The following is a 20,851-nucleotide window of genomic DNA, read 5'->3' as shown; positions in this document are numbered from 1 at the left end:
CGTTGTGAACGTGTGCCTGTTCTTGCTTGACTAGATGAAGAAACAAAACTGTTTGATAAACCCTGTGAAATGGTCCACTGCTTTTTTACTGGTTGACTGGGTTTGAGCTACATAAATAACAAGTATATACATATAAAAATGCTAGGACAAACATCTAGCAATATCTAACTTTATTGCATGCAAAATGTTTTAATGTTTTTATAGAACAATTCTACTCCCCATTAAAAATGTGGGTTTTTCTTCCATGATTTTTTTTGTGGGGCAAGTTTTGCAAATGTATGATCATTACTAGATTTGCGAAATACAAATGTTGCATATTGCACACTACCTTCTCAACGAATCAGACTCTATAACTCTTGTATTTCTCACTTTAATTTTTCTGGAAATTGTGCTCTAAATGAAAGCATTCATTAGCTAATAAACTTATGCAAGTTATTTATATTATTTTTTTCTAATGATAAATAATATAGAATTTGGGGTTGGCTTTGGCCACTGTTTATTTCAGAATCTTTGTCAGAGACGTATCATATCTGCATTATGCAGGCACTTAGTTGGTGTGGGCTTTCTAACTGTATTTACTGTGTATTCTAACATGGATTTTTAGTGGGTGCCAATAATCTATAATTTGCTTCCAAATGTGTTTGATTGAAACACAAATAAAGGTGGCGATTGAAAATGTACTTCATGTCTCCGTAATTACTACTTTACACCCAAGTGCATTGATGAATAATTCACCTTCTTGGTTCCTGCTATTTTCCTTAGGGATTCCCCAGCTGTTTTTTGCTTCTGTTGAAAATAAAATCAAACCTGCTCATCCTAGTAATTGATAATAAATGCAACCATTTGATGTTTGTCAAGTTACAGATAAAAGCTGAAAATCTGCTACTGTATTTCTCTATATTGTTGTTGCTTTGTGTGTGTGAATGTATGTGGGGATGTAAGACATTACAACGCATGCTTTTACATCGCATGCTTTTACAACACGGTTTTTACAACGCATACCATTACAACGCATAGTGCTTTTAGGCGCTGGATAGTGAATTGTTTAATTTACTATTCCAACTCCAGTCCCCGTGGATAGTAGGGAAGGTGTTGGATAGTACATTAAACATATTCCCTATCCTAGAGCGCCCCCAGCGCAATGCGTTGTAATGGTTTGCGTTGTAAAAGTTGCGTTGTAATGGCACTGCGTGGTAAAAGTTGCGTTGTAAAGGTTGTATACCGTATGGGCATGTGATGTTAGTCTTACACTTTCGCTCGTGTTTTTCAGTCTCTCCATATACACATTGGACTTGATTCAGAAAATGTTGGCTGTGATCTATTCTTGTTGTAATCCTAAATTTCAGAACCATTGTTAATCTTCTCTTTTTCCTGAAATCCATGAGTAGGCCAGGAGTAGGACACCAATCTTAGTGGACCGGCCCATTTTATCCAATCACATCATGTTTGTCTTTCACTAGTCTGTAATGTATCAGTTTTGAAATATGTTTGACTAGAATATCATTTAATCTGTTGACAACCTATAAGAACAAACAAAAGGTTTTCATTATCTCTTTCAGTCAAACACATACCAGCAATCACTTGACATGAGTCTCAAATACAGTTGTGTTTTATTCATTTTCTCCTTATTAATAGAAAAAAATGATTCCTAGTAGACTGGGTTTTCGTTCAGTGTGGCATCCCATAATTCCAATGAAGGATGCTACAGAAATCTCACTGCCCACAATCTTCTCTCATGCACGATCCAATTCAGTGGATTTCCTGTGACACAATTTATGTATGTATGAATTCTATTTAATCCACAGAATTGTTACAGATTTCTATGGGACATATGTCCATTCCTCTCAAACTTTTGAGCCTCCAAGGAGAGCATGATTGCCTTGTTTTAGAGCGTAGTCCCATTAAAGAAAATAAACTTGGCATTTTCTGTTGCATGAGGGACGTGTTCAATGTGGCTGCTTACCTGGTAGTCAGTGGGAGGCATTGTGCTGGTTTGTAGGGATGTATGACGTACATCGCAACTTTTACAACGCATGCCTTTACAACGCATAGCGCTATGGGGTGCTGGATAGTGAATAGTTTAATTTACTATTCCAACTCCAGTCCCCGTGTATAGTAGGGAAGGTGTTGGATAGTAAATTAAATCTATTCCTTATCCTAGAGTGCCCCCCAGCGCAATGCGTTGTAATGGTTTGCGTTGTAAAAGTTGCGATGTAAAAGCATTGTGTGGTAAAAGTTGCGTTGTAAAGGATGTTTCCCGGTTTTTAGAGTGAACAAAAGTCCAAACAGGGTGCCACCCTCCAAACGGGTTTACTCGCTATGTCCCTCTTTTACTCTCTATCTTCTCGTTCTCTCCTTCTTTCTCTCTATCCTATACAAACCCATCATTCTTGCTGGCTCTCGCTACACCTTCTCCCTCTGCATCCTAATTTGAAATGGCACTAAAATGGAAATTAACACCAAAAGTAATCTCCTTGGCTGAATGAATCAAAGTGCACTTTTGTCACATTTTATTTAAAACAAGGAAAGTAACTGAAATGCAAGACTGTTCCTTTTTCAGCTTGACCTCTGATTAAAACTGCATTTACAAAATGCATTATTAATATGACTTCTTGTTTAAAAATTGGTTAGGTGCAGAATACTAAAATCAGCAATACTCTATTTAACCGTTATACAATTATTGTTGTAGTGCTCTTTCCAATCACATGAATATTATATAAAATAGGGCACACTATTATTCTATTATTTGTAGAATCACCTAGAAAAGCTGATTCATTAGAATTATTGTTCTAATGAAGTAACCATTGTTGCTCCCATTTTTTTAATGCAATGCATATTAACTTTCATTAAGTTAGGATTTCTTCAGGAAAGTGTGAGAACAAATTTGCTCTGATATTTCATATAAAGTTGCAAATCTAAATGAAATATCTAAAGATAGTCATTTCAACACTGTGTCTTCTTATAAATGTACAGAAATTAATTTACATTATTAACAACTTGACAGATAGTCTCAAGGGATGGGAATACGATGTATGTTTTATTTGTAAGTGGGACATTTGGGTATAAAAGTGCATAGAACAGAGTGAAAAACATATTGTCTAAAATAATTTGTTTCAGTTTAGTGTCCCAACCCTCAAGACTCTAGTCTTAATATTTAAGAGTGCCAGATTTAGACTTCTTGGTTCGCCATCATTCCAGGGTTCCTTGATAACTACTGACCATTGATTCATCGGGAGGACACACAGCGCGGGGGAGACGACCGAAAATTGGAAGTCTCGTCTAGGGTACACAATGAAAGGGGGGTAGCAACAAGAGATGGGAACAGGCGGGTCCCTATGGGGTCAGCGCGAGCATGTAGGCAGAAGCGCAAGCAATATACAGTGTACAGTAAGCATATGGTACATAAGCATACATGTGTATGGGTAATAAACCGCTATAAAAGTTAATAAACAGCATCAAGAATTATCAATAAAAGTATAAAGTGCTAGCATTAAGAAAGCAAGGAGTGGTAAAGGCAACTTATCTGTCTGAGAGCCGCATTTAAAAGAGGCTGATCTCCCTTGGCACCTGGCCTTTATGGACACTGTGATGTCACCTAGTTCTTGTTCTTTCTTTGTGACGTAAGCGGCTGTGTGAGAGCTGCATTAAAAGGATTAATGCATAATGTTAGCCTCCGTGTCTTTAATGAAATCCAGATTCTCTGGTCATGGTAATAGGAGAATCGCAATTCATCTTGAGGTGTTGAATGCACAGTTATCATTTTCCATATTCTGAAAATACAATGCCTCTAAGTCTCATGGATCACAGAGGAGAATCCATTAAGTAGACTATCAAGAGTACACCAGGCCTTGTACAGAATATGATTTCTTATTCTGTGTTGATCTCCCTTCTTCTCATTTAAATTAGGATCAGAGTGATGTTTTGTTGCTCTCCCTTCTCATTTCAATTAGGATCAAAGTGATGTTTGAAGGAGCTAATTATCGAGATTACTCTGGACCAGTACTAAATAAACTCTTGTCCATGTTGAATAAGATGTTCAATTTAATTATTAATTTTACTGGCAGCCAATGGATCTCTTTAAATTCTTCTGTTGCTTGGTCAGTATTCCCCCTGGTTGAGCCGAAGGCTGGCTGCTCTGTATTGACCCCTCTCCAGAAATGTGATCTGGTTTCGAGAAGGCTGGCTTGGATAAAACTGCATTAGTCCATTTATGAAAGTCTTAATTCACTTCTGAGAGCCTCGTTGTGATATAAGTGGAGTAGAAGGGAGATTTACATGATGGACCTTAACTGATAAACTCTTCTTCTTGTCGCTGAATTGATTTGTGAGTTAATTGTGAATTGGGAGCTGGAACGAATATTAAAGTTGATCACAGTTTCAACTGATGTAGGGGAGTCCAATGAATTCCAGTGCAATAGATCAGTGTCAATGCCAAGTTTAACATATGGCCATTCACTCCCATGACATTAAGAGCAGTGAAAGTTAGTTTAATGTTTCATTGCTATTGCACCAGAGATTTGAAATTCGGGGACCTTATCTAGAGTTTGGCAGATGGGATACTCACTCATAAATGTAGCGGATTTCCCATCTGCCATATTACAAGTTCATAGCACATAATGCAGGACGGGCTATCCGCCAAACTTGAAATCAGGAGCTGAACTTATTAAAGGTTTTGTATCGCAATGCACCACTCAAGGAGATGCAGGGTGACACAAAACCTTAAATGAGTTGTACCAAGCCATGCAAGGCCACCTTGTGTTGCCATATATGGCTTGGTAAATCTTGAGTAACGCAAGGATGGCGTGTCAAGGGTGGAACGCCGGTGTTCCACGTATCCACCCATGGATTCTGACACACTGTCAGAGTTATCAGCACTGGCACATCTGGGAATGCAATTCCAAAACAAAACCTAGACCGACCAGGCATAAATAATTTAATATATTTTCTCGGTGAACCATCAGCTGCAAACCTTTTTGCATAAAACTCCTCACTATTGATTATTGAGGTAGGAGGTATCACCAAACTATGCCTTTAAGTAAAATACTTGCCCAGACCCTTGAGAAAACAAACAACAGTTGTGAGACAACAATTAACACACACTTATGTGCACAAATTGAAAAATTAGAGAAATTAGAAAAAGTGTGTGTGAGCAAGATGGCACCTCACGGGCAAACCACCAACGGGAACCTGGCAGGTACTCACCAGGATAGCCCTGATCTCATCATTGGCACCATCAAGCTCTAAAGAAAAATAAGTGTCCACATAACAAACAAAACAGTGTTTGTGAGGGAAAGCAGTGCATAGGACAAAACAAACTACCACAATACGTGAGCACAAACAAATACGTAAAATGCCACAAGCAACACGGGACTTATCTTTATTCTGTTTCTTTTGTGTTGGTCATGGAATGTAAAAAGGTGGAGAAGGCTAACCCCTATCTAGCCATATTCCATTTGCCGACATGTTTCATTGCCCACTCCATTTCGGGCAATTTCTTCAGGGCGTCACAAAATCTTTTGGGCCACTGCATAAGGACACACGTTGTATTCACAACCTCAAGCGACCACCTGGGCTCATACCAGTCGCAAGGTCCAAGCCAAAAATGGTTTCAGAAATGACTTCAGCTGTAAGTCACTCTTCTTCCCACAAATTTGCGGTGATACGCGGGGGAGCAGCGTTCTCTCAGCACTCCAACCAAGGTTGGCGAGTGCTGAGAGAACGCTGCTCCCCCGCGTATCACCGCAAATTTGTGGGAAGAAGAGTGACTTACAGCTGAAGTCATTTCTGAAACCATTTTTGGCTTGGACCTTGCGACTGGTATGAGCCCAGGTGGTCGCTTGAGGTTGTGAATACAACGTGTGTCCTTATGCAGTGGCCCAAAAGATTGTGTGACGCCCTGAAGAAATTGCCCGAAATGGAGTGGGCAATGAAACATGTCGGCAAATGGAATATGGCTAGATAGGGATTAGCCTTCTCCACCTTTTTACATTCCATGACCAACACGAAAGAAACAGAATAAAGATAAGTCCTGTGTTGCTTGTGGCATTTTACGTATTTGTTTGTGCTCACGTATTGTGGTAGTTTGTTTTGTCCTATGCACTGCATTCCCTCACAAACACTGTTTTGTTTGTTATGTGGACACTTATTTTTCTTTAAAGCTTGATGGCGCCAATGATGAGATCAGGGCTATCCTGGTGAGTACCTGCCAGGTTCCCGTTGGTGGTTCGCCCGTGAGGTGCCATCTTGCTCACACACACTTTTTTCTAATTTCTCTAATTTTTCAATTTGTGCACATAAGTGTGTGTTAATTGTTGTCTCACAACTGTTGTTTGTTTTCTCAAGGATCTGGGCAAGTATTTTACTTAAAGGCATAGTTTGGTGATACCTCCTACCTCAATAATCAATAGTGAGGAGTTTTATGCAAAAAGGTTTGCAGCTGATGGTTCACTGAGAAAATATATTAAATTATTTATGCCTGGCCGGTCTAGGTTTTGTTTTGGAATTACATAACAGAGTGGAGGATGACCTATGACCAATTTTTCCCTCTAAGCTCCTTTTTGTTTACTACATCTGGGAATGCATCAAAATTGTACGCCTCTCCTCCAGCGGTGCATGACAAGAAATATCTTTTTTTGTCATTATTGTTTCCTCAGTCCAGGTGTACTGCATGCTGCAGCACCATTAAAAAGGAAAATGCATCTGAGGACTGTTTTGTGCAGGAAGGTGTCTCTTCCTGTAGAAAAAGCAGGCACCCTTGCACCATGGTGCAAGTGTGCCTGCACTTGCATTCAGCAGCACATTAAGCGCCAGTGCAGGCAGAGAGCAGGAATGCGCAGTACAGTGTTAAATATCGTGCATTCCTGCACTCTCTTCATGCAGCGCATGAAAGTTAGATAAATGTGCTCCAAGGTTTTTAAGCCAGGTGACAGGATGTTATGTTATGGTACTAAAATGTATAAAGTGTCTTGGTGCTAACAGTCTTGAAGCAAGCTGGAGCACTATTAATTGAATAACCAGGTCTTAAGGGCTTACCTGAAAGATGTCAAAGAAGGGAGACTTCTGATGGAAATGGGGAGGGTATTCCAGAGCTTCGTATCTCCCACTGTGAAGAGTCTACCACCCCAGCTAGACTTACAAAATCTCTGGGAGAGTATCAGTTTTGCCCCTTCGGACCGGAGGCATCTGTTTGGAGAGTACCAATTCAGTGACCGCCTCAAAAACTGTGGACCGGTACCATGTAGCGCCTTATATGTGATACATAAGTCCTTGAACTTAATAGGACTTTTGACTGGAAGTCAATGCAGTCTCCGAAGGGGCTTTCCCACTGATACACTGATAGAAATTTGGGGATCCCAAGAGGAGCCTTGCAGCAGCATTCTGGATCATCTGAATCTTATGTAACTGAAAATCAGGTATACCGAAATAGAGCCCAGCGCAATAATCAAGTTTGGAAAGGAGTAAGGATGTGACTACCATTTTCCTGCTCTCTGCTGGGATCAATGGTAAGATTTTCTTAATTGCCTTGAGTAGAAAAAAACTGGTCAAAGTAACTGCTTTGACATTTTCTAATCTATAATCACTCCCAGATTTTTAGCTTGAGGGACCGGGATAGGTACCGCTCCCAGTTCGTCTGGCCACCAAATCTGAGACCATCTGGGGGAGCAGTTGCCAAATAGGATTATCTTGGTTTTTCCTGAGTTATACTTGAGGCAGTGCAAGCTCCTCCAGGAGCCAACTGCCAGCATGCCACCCCTAAATATTTCTGCTGACGGCATGATTATTTTTACAGACGGACAGGACAATTTAAGTGTCGTCCGCGTAGGATGTTAATGCCATCCTGAAAGAACTGATTAGTGCAGCCAATTCAGATACGTATACATAACAAAGTGTAGTGAAGAGTGAAGAGACAGGGATGCGTAGTTGCCCAAGGCAAGTGATTGTATCCTAACGGATAGGAAAGAGGAAACCAATGTTATTGCCTTTTCCGTAATGCCAAGAGTATTCTGGCGATTAAGCAGCAGCTTATAGTCAACTGCGTCGAACACTGCCGACAGGTCAAGCAAAATAAGGGTTGCAGCGCCTCCAGCATCTAAAATGGCTCTGATTTCATCTGTAGCTTTTATTAGGGCTGTTTCGGTGCTATGACCTGCCCTGAATCCAAATTGAGACTCGTCCAAAAAATTGTGTTCATGTAAATACAGTATGAGCTGGTTATTCATGACTTTTTCCATCAGTTAGCTGGAAGTGAAAGGTGCAAGATAGGCCTATATTTGTTTGGATCCGATGCATTGAGGTTAGATGGACAGCAATCCACCATCCTCCCACCGCTTCCACCTCTATCCTGCCTTCCTATGGCTACCTAAGTTCTCAATGGACCTCAGGAAGTTGAGGCATTTGGGGTACTATATGCTAGCATCAGCCACCTGGTCATCTGCATGCTGTGGGTCTGCAAGTTTCCCACTATGCTGGCAGCAGCTTAATCAAAGTCACTGTAAGAATGGCTCTTTCAGGACTGACAGTGGCTCCCACAGTAATCCTTCCAGCATGGCACCTGCTTTACCCATTCATATTGAAAGTAGAGCCTATGCTCTTTACTACAAGAGTGGAAGGAACAGCCCTGAGAAAGGTGGGTAAGAGACCATTAAGAATTAAACATTTGAAATGGTTGCGAGGGGCAGTTGATGGTGGTGGTAGATGATGACAGAATATAAGGTATCTATTTTTATATAAATAAAAAAATTAGGTGAATTAGGGTGAATGCAGAAACACAGAAGAAGTGAAATATTGTGGTAGGATGATAGGTATGTTTGTTATTTATTAGAATGAGTATGGCGAATAACGTTGGCAGGACAAACAATATTTCCTGAAAAAATAATAACAGAAAGATGGAAGGAGGTGATTCATGTGCCATAGACATATGAGAATAGTTTGTTAAAGTATGATAGCCTCTGGAGGGAATAGGACACGTACAACACTTTCTACCCAACCCATTTGCTGTATTGTCTGCTTAGCTCCGTCAATATGTTTTATGTTTTATGTTTCTTCTTTTTCTTAAAATACTTCAACTTTGTCATCATATGTACTGTGATGATATGCAGCTTTAAAATCCTTTGTGCGTTTTGTCGAATTTGCATCAACTTCTCTCTTCCTGTACTTCGTCAAATGTTCGCTTCAGATCTCTCTATGTGTATGCTAGTGAAACAGAAATTATCTTTTTACATGTTTACCCAATAATGTGCACCCCTTTGGCTGCTCTGCCTCCTGTGTAACGTGGGCAATCACTTCCAATATCTTTCCGAATCATCAAGGGCTTGTTTGTATTGCTTCCTTCTATTTAGCCCCCTGATATCCTGATTTGTCCTCACACTCCTACAGCATGTTCATTTTAAGAAAATCTGACCATTCATCAGATGTTTTCACTACGCAGCAGCTCTCACTTTCTATCGATGGTGTACTTACGCATATTATTCTACTGTGGACTGTGTGCAGAATAGGTAACCCCTTTGTGGCTGATTCAAAACTCATCTTGAATTTCAGCAATGTTGCCAACTAGACCCACTTCCTGGAAATAGCATACTATCTTCATTTGTTTTGTCATCTTTATTTTTATCCATCCTCACTTTCTGAATATATCTGCTCTCTTTTCTTGTTTCCCTCCGACTATCTCGAAGTCAAAGATACTGATTCAAAAAAAATAATGTATTGTCCTCAACATTATTATTCTGTGTGGGATGTACGACTTTAGCACACATGTCTATACCAAACATGCCTTTAACATTCATCCTTTACAACACATGCCTTTTCCATGCAGATGCCTTTACCATGCATAGTAAGTATACTTAAGGCAGTAGAATCTATCTATCTATCTATCTATCTATCTATCTATCTATCTATCTATCTATCTATCTATCTATCTATCTATCTATCTATCTATCTATCTATCTATCTATCTATCTATCTATCTATCTATCTCTCTCTCTATATATATACAAGTGCTTTGAGGGGCTGGAACGTTCGGAGACCGGAGGAAGCACTTAATGATTTTAATTACTGGATATTGACTGTCTGTCATGTCGTGAACCTGCCACAATTTTGCGAAATCCACAGTGACACACCGCATTCAACACTTACCTGGAAATGCATCCTGGGGTCTGTAGTATGCATGAACTACAAGCCGTGTTGTAACTCTACAAGGGGGTGTGGCGACCCATCACCAATGGGAAGGTGGCAGGGTGATTTTAACGCGTGACTGTGTTCTCCAGTTCAACATTCAATGGCAACTGAGGAAGGCCACACTTGGCCGAAATGCATCTTGCCGATTTTTCAAATAAAGCGCTTCCACCAGTGTCTCAGGTGTGGCCTCTGATTCTTCCAAGGTGGGAGGAACTGCATTGATATATATATATATATATATATATATATATATATATCGTCACACGCTCCCAAACAATAGTGTCCAGAAAGAAACGGCCAGCACACCGATGTCGTGATCTTGCAAATATTTTATTTCCTAACCCCCCAGCACCCCCGACAGACGCGTTTCGCTCAAGGCTTCGTCAGTGTCGTCAGTGTACAAACAAATTCGCCATTTTAAACAGTCCGCCCTTTTTAGTTCATGGACATAAAAAATGGTATAGACTCAATTTAGTGGCGGCCATCTTGTAGTGTGTGTATACAAGGTTTCTACTACTTTTCTGATATGGCGATTAATAAAGTGCTTTGTGCAAAAATTTAAAACCAAGTTTGACATTTGACAAAAAATTATCATGACTGGCACATATATTTATACGCTTTACATTTGTGATACTCGGCGTTGCTTTTTATAAATTTGCAAGCATTCATGGTGTTATGTAGGGGTGTATCCCCAATTATATACAAGCCATTACCGTGCGCAAATCAAATATATACAAATAGTATATTGCTAAACCCTATGCCAGCTATGTACAAATCTACACTATCTATATACATATAGTAGGACCAATTTTAAACTGGGCAGGTTACTTGTGATTATGCCCTGTATGGGCTTATGATTTGCCACGCCTGGCAGACAGAATTTCCTAGTATCACTATTGTTTATTTTATGTCTAATCAAAATGGCGTAAAGGGAGATAATACGTATTTACAAGGCTACAATATATTTCAATTTACATTCGGTCAAGGAGTCTTGTCTTGATGTTCTGACAGATTGGTTCATTTTACAGATAGGGAGATTGTCATAGGTGTACCCACATTTCTGCATCATTGTTAAGACCCCATGGTGTCATCGTTTTGAGGTCCAGGATATACCTCGATTCCAGTATACGGAGGGCTTTTTCTCTATTCCCCCCTCGTTCTGTTCTGGGGACCTGGTCTATGCAGTAGTAAGTGAGTAAATCTCTGTTGCTTTGATGTTGTTCTGCAAAGTGACGGGCCATCGGATAGGTTTTGTCATTGTTCGCGATGGCCCTCATGTGTTCTAAGATTCTCATTTTCGCTGGTTTTATGGTACTTCCTACGTATCTTTTATGGCAGGGGAAGACGAAACAATAGACTGTATACTCTGAATTGCAGTTCAGATGTTTAGTGATCTTTCTGCCAGCTCTGTCCTCACCTGATCTGCATGGATACTCCTTGACCTTTTTACTGAATTTGCACGCCTTGCAGCGCAGGCAAGGAAAAAAGCCAACAATCTTGTTGGAAGTCTGATTAGCTTTTTCAGGGGAGTAATGGCTGTGGACTAGATGGTCCGAAAGAGACTGGCATCTCCTATATGTTACCATAGGTCTATCTGGTAAGAATTTTTTCAAGATGTTATCAGTGTGTAATATATGCCAGTTTTTCTTAAAGGTCTGGACCAGTTCTCCAGATTTACTGTTAAATGTCATTATCATTCTGACCTGCTCGTTATCTTTCCTTGACTCCTTAACCAACAGAAGATCCCTCCTGTCTACAGTTTCTACTTTCACATTTGCTTGCTCTAGGATGTTTCGGGAGTATCCCCTCGCTTGGAACCTATCACTAGCTTCCTCCTGAGCTTTTTTAAAATCCTCAGTTCCAGAGCAGTTCCTTTTGAGTCTAAGGTATTCACCATAAGGTACATTCCTTACCAGACTTCTAGGATGGTGGCTGGCCGCATGTAATACAGCATTTCCAGCCGTTGGCTTTCTATAGAGTCTGGTGTGGAGATGGTCATTTTCCACAAAAACCTCTAGGTCAAGGTAACATACACTTTTGTCACTTATAGTGCAGGTGAACTGTAGATTCAGGTCATTATTGTTTAGAGTTGAGACGTACTCCTCAGCCGAGGCCCTGACTCCCCTCCAGACAATAAACAGATCATCGATGTATCTGGTCCACATCAATATTCTTTCACTCCATTTCTCATTACTGCCTCCCCATGCCTCGTGCTTCTCCCACCAGCCCACAAATAAATTCGCGTAGCTGGGGGAGAAGCACGAGCCCATAGAGGTCCCTCTGATCTGCTTATACAGTTGGCCTGCAAACAGGAAATAGTTATTAAACAAACAAAATCTCATCATGCATAGGAGCATGTCACTGTGTGCTCGGTATTTCGGTTGTTTTTTCTCCAAAAACCACTTGGTAGCGCACAGTCCTTGTTCATGACCTATGCATGTATATAGATTAACGACATCCATAGTTATTAATAGCATATCTTTATCCCAGGAGACATTGTCCATGATGCGAAGAAAGTCCTGTGTATCTCTTACATAAGAGGGCAGGTCCTTAACAATAGGTGCTAAAAAAATTGTCTATGAAGCGTGATGTATTTTCCAAAAGGCTGCCGATTGCCGAGACAATCGGCCTCCCTGGTGGTCTTTTGGCATTTTTGTGGATTTTGGGCAAATGATAGAAGGTGGGCAGCATGGGGGAGTCACAGTATAAGAAAGCAAATTCATCGGGGCTGATCATACCCTCTTCCTTCCACTGCTTTAGTAGATTTTCATAGGCAATGGTGCTCTTGACATATTCCTCTCTTTTAACTGTGATATAGCACTCTTTGTCTCTCAATTGTCTATGTGCCTCCTGTTCGTAGTGTTCCTTACTGAAGATGACGATGTTTCCGCCCTTATCTGGGGGCTTAATCTCAATTGTCTTGTCATCTCGTGAGGATTTAATTGCTGCCCATTCCCTCCTAGAGATGTTAGAGGACTTTATGTCCATTTTTTTGTTTGCCATCTTTTCCAAATCTGCTATTATTGCTTCATTAAACACGTCGATAGCATCATGTGGTATATTCGGTAGTTTTCTTGATTTTTGTTTCAGGTTGCTTGGATCTCTGGCTTGTTCAGGAAACAATTCAGTTTGTGTGATTGTCTCTTATTCTAGATTTTGTAAGTCTTGTGTTGATGTGAGCATATATATACACATATATATATATATATATATATATATATATATATATATATATATATGCCATGCATGCCTTAACTATGCAGATACCTTTATGTGTGGAGTCTCCAAAGTCGTAAAAATATACGAGTAAAATACCTTTGTGAATTGCAAACAATCATAAACTTACACAAAAGTGTGAATCAGGCCCAGTGTAACTAATAATTAATAATAATCATCATAACATGTGGCCATTGACCTACCATATGCTAAGCCATACTTAATGTAATAGATTGCTGATCAGGAATAGTGACTACCCAACCAGCCCCGCTCTGCTACTTTAAAGCACAAGCAAGGTGAACACGTTCCAATAGCAATAACTAGTCTTGAGGCATCTTATAAGGAGATGCCCACATGAAAACGCATTTTTAAGAATTTATCACATGTTAACTAAGTACTTCATGAGAATAACCTACATTTCCATAGCTTGTGAGCAGAATCAGTACATTGTTTTCTTTTTGTTAATTGATATGTAAATTGTAGACATTTACCCTACAGTAAAGTGAAATGGAAAATACATTTATTCAGGAGATGACAAATGAGAGTTTTTGCATTAAGTTGTGTTCTTAATGATCTACAACATAGGTCATCTAATAGACTACAATATGTAATAGCCACCTTGGGGCTAGTAGGCACTAAGCCCAAAATAAATTCCCAAGTCATGTTTCTCATTATAGAATGTACACACACTCTTTTGTAGTTTTAGCATTCTTCCCATAGTGCATGGCACATGCTAAGAGGTTGGTGGTCTCTTCAGCCACTCTCCCAAAGAGTTTCTGTTTTCCAATGCATTTAAATGGGTCTTGCTTTGCCACAGAGGTGAATGGAGTACTTGACATCATTCCTTTTTTTGTGGGGAGATTTCTACTCTTTGTTGCTTGGTGCACAACTTTTCTCAGCACAGATGCAAGCTAGATTCCACTTCCTGGCTTCAAATCTGAGAAACCCCCACCTATCCTTATCAAATGACTAGAAGACCACCCACTTGATGTACCCTTTGACATGGCTGGTTGCTGAAGGGTCAGTGACACCCTCTTAGTCCAATAACATATGCATTAGAAATAGGGAATCACGCCATGTAAACCTTGTGTAATGGGTTTAATTCCAAGTTGGGTGAAGTGGGACTCCAGGGGGGGTTCCATCCTTCTCAATTTTAAGTATTACTGGGTATGGGCATGAACTCAGAAAAAAACAAATACTTTTCTGAGCACATCTCCCGCTTGTTTAAAGCAGTAAGGAAAATGTGTTCATTAGGAACCATAAGCAGAATTGGCTCCTGTACTTTTAGACATGTTCACTGTAGCCAGGATTGAATACGTTGATCCTCATGAACGGTGTGTTAGGATTCAATACCCACTGAATCTAAACAATTGATTTGGCTTATTACAGTCGCTCAGATGAGACACATTAGCCATTGTTTCAAATTTTAGAATTGAACCACTTTTGAGGAAATAGTGTTTCTTCCCTTTACATAACCCTGCACATGAGCACCTCTATGAACACTTTTCCTATACACCTTTCGGAGCATGTGCTTATCCCTTGAATATATTTATGCAATGAAAATGTTTTTCTGCTAAAATAAAAAAGAATATAAATTGAAGATTCTTTGTATGATCTCCATATTTCTCTTGCGCTGTGTACTAAAATACTTAATTCATTATCGTAAACTACTTTTATAAAGAATTTGCCAGTGGACCACATTGTTGCATGTGCCATACGTTACCCAGGTCCTATGGCTTACCTTGGGTTACCCCATTAGTTTATAATGACCTGTACTTTGGTCCAGCACATTATTCTTCATTCCAGCCCACAAACATTTTAAATAACTCCTAATTGGAGTGTAGGAACCAGATGTAATGGTATCTTTGGACCCAATATCTCCAAATCTACTCACCAGACCACTAGAGTTGGGGCATAACCTGCCTAATTTCTGAAAGTACCTTGAAAACTTTCCTTGCCAATGCACATTTGATGCACAAAGAAGGAAGTTTGAGGAATCTACTGACAGATGAGGCAATGGAATGGGCTCTCTAGGACAGAACAGGCCATAATCTCAATGTGGGCACTTATTTGTCATTCTAATTGGACAAACACCCCACACAGACATCACCACGTGCCTTACTTCAGGGCTGTCTAATCCTAGGTGTCCAAAACTGTCATGATCTCCAGAGTCTTAATACTGACAAACGTTTCAATCCGTGGACTTGCACCATCAGGAAAAAAACATTCTAGAACGTATTCCTATTATGACTGCTGGCTGTAAAACAGCGCCGTCTCTCTCTTTTACTGTTCCGAATGAAGCGAGCATTATGTGGTATCTTTATTATATTTGCCAAGACAAGAGAAACACAGCACATTGAGCCAAACATGGTGATGCCTTACTTTGAATAATGTCTGTTGCTTGCTGCGCCTACATACACATTACACACTTTACATAAACAATATAAATAAATAAAAAGCCTGTGGAGTTTAAATGACTTCCATAAATCTTTTTTTTTTTGCTCAAGTGTCTCTCTTTAGTGTCATCAGCATTTATTCCAAGATATATTCCGCCAGTGGAGAGCACGACCATAGCATTTCATTAATCCCTGCGGTTTTACATTATAACAGAACAGAAAAAAGTGCATATTTTCTGATAATATTTTGAAGAAAAGCAGTTTTCCGTTAACAGCAACTTACTTATTAGGGAATGTTTTTAAAATATTTATAAAACTTGGACGGTAATGCACACAGTCGGACTGGTTGCGTCGGTAATATTATTATACAACATTAATTACAACAATATTTCTGCCTACTTAAAGAAACACATCGCCTTTATATATGAATGAGGGATATCGCAATGGCATTTAACGTGGTCCCATATTTATTGTCTGTATAATTTCTAGCTATGTGACGCAATTAATATGAACATATGATAGGAGCACTTTTATTCAGAAAAAGGTAGAAACTCGCTGAATAACCTGACCTGATCTAATTAGTAAGCATTTTGCTCCTCCTGGTTAGCTTGTGTTGTATGTCTATTTTTGTATTTTTTATTTTAAGTGTTCCAATTTGCATATACTATTTCTACACTAGTTACTTCAATATGCTGCACATTTTCATAAAATATATAAATACAAAACAGGCCAGATGCTTTATCACAGTGTACTGCACATCGTTTTCTCTGAAATAGATATGTTGCATATTCGATGAATATACACATTTTTCTTAAAGTGCATAGTGTGTTGGGGTGGCATTGCACGTGGAGCTGTGGAAGATGTTGTTGGTGGGTGATCAGGGCATATCCCAGTTAGGGATTACTGATGTTGTAGAGGAAGCAAAAGAAAATGTTCTTTTATTGTTTCTGAACAGGAGTGAGCCTAAGATGTTTCCTCGGTGTGGTAGATTAGATATTTCAAAGACAAGGACAGCTGCTCTGACAGAATGATGCCCACAGTAGGTTATTTGGGGGCCTGAGACCTGTCCCTTGCATTTAGATGGTTGTTCAGGAAAATTGTTTTTTCAAAGTGAGGTTTATCTTTCTTTTAGGCTTCAATGGTGTTAAAATACTGATTTTCTCAAGTACCCAGTCCTCCTTGACGGTTTTAGTGAACGTATGTCTTTTGGATGGAGTGTATTTCCAGAAGAGGATGTTTTCATTGGCTTTTTCCAGCAAGAAACGTTTTCAGTGCCCGGGCTCCCATAATGAAATGGTTGTACTTCTTTGTATTTAGGTTCAATGTCTAGTGATTGTGATGGTCATTTTAGTGATGGACGACAGGCATCTTATTGGTTTGCAAAGCTAAATCCATTTTTAAATGTATTTTGGCAGCATAGGTATTGCCTTGAAAGTGATCCTCAATTGAAGGCAATTAATAAGTTTAGAATGTGAGAGCTCTGATATTTCGCTTTGACAGTTTCCCTTCCTGATATGTGTTAGTATTGTTGGTGTCTTGGTGGGTTCCTGAGGATGAATGTCTATGCAAATCTGCAGAGTTAAAGCTTGGTACTGATGGTGGTTTATGTAGAAAGTCTCGAAACATTCTTGTAGGATGGACTGGATGTTCCATGTTCACTTTGGTTCGAGTTTTTTGGATCATTGCACATGATTTTATGGTGTTCACTGGGAACAGAGTGCTCTTGTCTATATGTGTACAATATATCAACAGACTGATTTTTGGTATTTTTTAGACCCCGATTGCCATAATGGTTATGGTTAGGGTTATGGGTAAGGAGGAGTGAGTGAGTGCCTACCAATCTCTAATTGCAATGGTAAAACAATATTATTTTGTATTATTTATCTTATTTTCCAGAATGTGTGAAGAATGTTTTCAGGATGCAGTTATATCTATATTGCTGAACTCTTAAATTACGGTTTTACTATTAAACAATGTATGATTTCACAGAAGTAGGGCACACATATAATTTTCTTGTGGGTTTTGAGAGGGGGATGTCACGATGATCATATATCATATTGGGAACTTGGTGCTTAAGATGGTTATTTTGACTTGGATTTTGCCCCAACCCTCCCTGATGTACCACAGACATAGGGTATTATTTACCATTTTTTTACGCATGGCAGAGCAGCAAACCTTCTTGCTTCCCTGCCTTGCATCAAAAGAAAAGGGCATGAATGCGCTGTATCTACAATATATGGCACATTGCTGTCCTTTTCCCATGTGCAGCTGCACAATGGCTTGCCTTGCACTAGCACAGTCACCCTTGGGCCATGGTGCAAGGGTGTCTACGTTGTCGGGAGTGATCGTTTTTTTGTAGAAGGTGACACTTTCCTGTACACAAACAATCACAAGAGGTGTTTTCCTCTTTCTTTGTGTGCTGCCAGATGCAGTACACACAGAAAAAAGGAAATACAAGGCGAACTATTTCTCCTCGTTGTGCCACCCTTATGCCTCCCCAGGGGAGACGTAGGATTCTGACTCATTCCCAGGTTTACAGAAACGTATAAATCTGGGAATGCGTCAGATTACATGGATGTTGCGTGGGAACAACCACAGGAACACCCATGGAACACCTTTTTCACATAAAGTAATGCGTGAAAGGGGCCCATATTTACAAGGCCATGAAAAGTCTGCAGGGTGATTGTATGTGGCCTTGTAAATATGGAATGTGAAGGTAAACACCCAGGCTATCAGTTAAACAAAAACCAGCTATGTATTCAACTGCATAATTCCCAAAGTTAGAAACTTAAACCATAACACAAACAAACGTAATGATATCAAAAATAGTATTTTTTAATAAAAACAAAGATAAATCTATACAATGTAAATATACAATTATAATGGATTATTGATACAAAAGTGATGAATTTCCTAATTAAAGAAAACATAAATTTAAAACATGTTAGACGGACACTAATACATATCCTTTCTACAGTTATTGTGGCTGTTGGGTTTGAGTCAACGCGTTTCGACACGTCGTGGTGTCTTCCTCAGGACAGTTTATACGTTCAGCCAATATGTCTACAAAGAACAAAATACTATTAGTTTTTATATATTTGTTTAAAAGTTCAATGTCATAGTTTATAGTTTCATGTTAGACAGTCAAATTGATGGTTGATGTCGGTGAACCTAAAGAACAGTATCCATTTCATTTTGTGATATCTGGTTCATTTCAGTTTAACATGGGAATATCCATTACATTCATTGGTTGACTTTGAGTATTCTATAATACATAGCATAGCATAGTGCACATAGTATATATTTATACATTAGAGGTGACGTAGGGGGAAAAAGGCCTAGACAAATGCAATTTATATGATATCGAATGTTTTGTCTAAGATTTACAAATATTTTTGTAAATCTTAGACAAAACATTCGATATCGATATCACAAAATGAAATGGATACTGTTCTTTAGGTTCACCGACATCAACCATCAATTTTGACTGTCTAACATGAAACTATAAACTATGACATTGAACTTTTAAACAAATATATAAAAACTAATAGTATTTTGTTCTTTGTAGACATATTGGCTGAACGTATAAACTGTCCTGAGGAAGACACCACGACGTGTCGAAACGCGTTGACTCAAACCCAACAGCCACAATAACTGTAGAAAGGATATGTATTAGTGTCCGTCTAACATGTTTTAAATTTATGTTTTCTTTAATGAGGAAATTCATCACTTTTGTATCAATAATCCATTATAATTGTATATTTACATTGTATAGATTTATCTTTGTTTTTATTAAAAAATACTATTTTTGATATCATTACGTTTGTTTGTGTTATGGTTTAAGTTTCTAACTTTGGGAATTATGCAGTTGAATACATAGCTGGTTTTTGTTTAACTGATAGCCTGGGTGTTTACCTTCACATTGTATGTTTTCCCTGACCCAGGATTCTTATCCTTACCAGGGGGCCCTTGTTACTTCACAAAAACTTGTAAATATGGGCCAGCACACTGGGCCATCGGAGCATTGCACCGGTGATGCACGGAGCTTCGTAAATAAGGTTCAATATTTAATTGAAAGTAAAAAATTGTCAATTTGCTTTGATTACCTATTAGCCATCTTGGGTATAAGGTCAACCCTGCATGATTTCATAGAGGTTTACCCAGTCATCAGTCTAGTTGCTTCTATGAAGATTAAATTGCCGATTGTTTGCATTTTATTGGGGTGGTTCTCCTACTTAAAGCCTTATAGGTCCATGTGCATGCACACCCTTACACAGATGAATATTTCACACACGTGTCCATCCATGCTGATTATGATTTTGCTATGATGCATGTATATTCATGTCCCTGACAGAGTTCACTTGTACATGCCTGAAATAAACCATTAACAGTAAAGTGCTTATGACATAAAGCTGGCATATTATGATGTTTTAGTAAAACTATCCTCCAAATGATTGCTTTTATGAACGGCATTTACATTAGAAGGAAGAGTCTCTCTCTGGTAGAATAGCTGCATTGTAGGATTACTGTAGCTTAAGCCTGTATATTCTTATATTATTCTGAGCATATTATTGAGGACTTGCATACACACACCTTCTGCTAGCAAACGTATTCTTATGTGAATGACTCTGATATTGGCAGCGTGTGGACTAGCAGGGAGATGGTATGTGTTCTATTACAAAGTCTGATACTGGCCATTTTTTTTTTACAACATCATTTGGGATGACAGATTTTCAGTTGTAAACGGGGGATACACATTTTGCAAGCTATATGGACTCGCCCTTAATATAGGCAAAGAGATGACCACATCAGAGACTTAGGGCTTATTACGATACTGTACACCGTTGTGGAATCGGGATGACCACCGATCCTGACCGTAGTATTACAATGCGTTGCGTACTCCCATTTCTCTATGGGAGTTTTTGCTTTGGCTGTAAACCGGCCGTAGCACAAGCACCCATAGAGAAATGGAAGAATCTGTTCATCCCTCCACCATGTGGCAGACACCTCAAGGTGCCTGCCATACGGTGCAGGGGCTAACAGGCCCCAACCAGAGGCCACAGGGA

This window comes from Lissotriton helveticus, chromosome 8 (assembly GCF_964261635.1).
Source record: "Lissotriton helveticus chromosome 8, aLisHel1.1, whole genome shotgun sequence".
NCBI classification, from domain to species: Eukaryota; Metazoa; Chordata; class Amphibia; order Caudata; family Salamandridae; genus Lissotriton; species Lissotriton helveticus.
The sequence above is the reverse complement of the archived record's forward strand: the minus strand, read 5'-3'. Positions refer to the sequence as shown.